At 69.6% G+C, this 927-nt stretch overlaps 1 pseudogene; it reads right to left on the bottom strand.

The window, feature by feature from the left end:
• Positions 1 to 808, bottom strand: LOC120112941 (annotated as a pseudogene).
• Between the last annotated feature and the right edge of the window lie 119 nt (positions 809 to 927).

Here is a 927-nt window from a genome sequence, read left to right as displayed (position 1 = left end):
TCAATGTCTTGATCTATCCAATCTCCTCTTCGTCGTCGCTGTCGTGCTGCCGCCGCCGTAACCTTCATCATCCTCGGAGGAGGAGGATAAGTGGGCGAGCCAGCAGAAGCCGTGGAGGTGGCCGTTGACGCAGACGAAGTACTCAAGGTCGCCCTCGTGGGAACCGAGGCGGCGGGATGCGCTGCGGGGGACGAGGCCGGCGGCGGTCATGCTCCAGACCCGGGCGCCGCAGTAGGTGCAGCGCACCCGGGACTCCAGCTCCGCCTGCCGGCTGATGAGATACGCCCGGTCCTCGACCGTATGAAGCCCCGGAAGACTCCGCGTAGGCGCCGAGGTCCTCGTCGGAGCGGGCGGCGGCGGCGGCGGTGTGCTCGCAGGGGTCGGAGACGTAGAGGAGGTCGCCCCAGCAGCGGCGGGAGAGGAAGGAGCGACCGGAGGTCTTGGAGAAGCGGGAGACGGGGGAGAAGTGGCCCGGGTCGGGTGGCGGGGGTCGGGGAGGGGAAGAACCGGGTGGGGGCGCGCAGCCGCAGCAGAAGAAGAGGAGCTTCGCGATGGCGTGCCACCGCCGACGATGCGGGTGGCGCCGCCGGCGGTGAGGGCGGAGACCATGCGGGGGGCGCGGATATGCAGACCTCGCGCCAGAGGACGCGGTTGGCGACGGCGCGGAGGCGGCGGGAGACGCAGGCGGCGACACACACTAGGTGGGGTCCCAGTTGAGCGACCGGAACACCAGCATTAGCACCAGCTCGTCCTGGAGCCCCGTGTACTCGCTGCTTCCCCGCCGCGGGGAACACCGACCCGGTCGCATTGCCGTACACACCCGCCGTTGTTGGTGGCGCCGGCCGTGCTATTGCTGCTGCTGCTGCTGCTGGGATCGCCGCTCGTGGAGTCCAGGGGGTTCCGGTTGTGCTCGATCATCGCCTGTCG

Source organism: Phoenix dactylifera, chromosome 13 (genome assembly GCF_009389715.1).
Source record: "Phoenix dactylifera cultivar Barhee BC4 chromosome 13, palm_55x_up_171113_PBpolish2nd_filt_p, whole genome shotgun sequence".
NCBI lineage: Eukaryota > Viridiplantae > Streptophyta > Magnoliopsida > Arecales > Arecaceae > Phoenix > Phoenix dactylifera.
The sequence above is the reverse complement of the archived record's forward strand: the minus strand, read 5'-3'. Positions and strand labels throughout refer to the sequence as shown.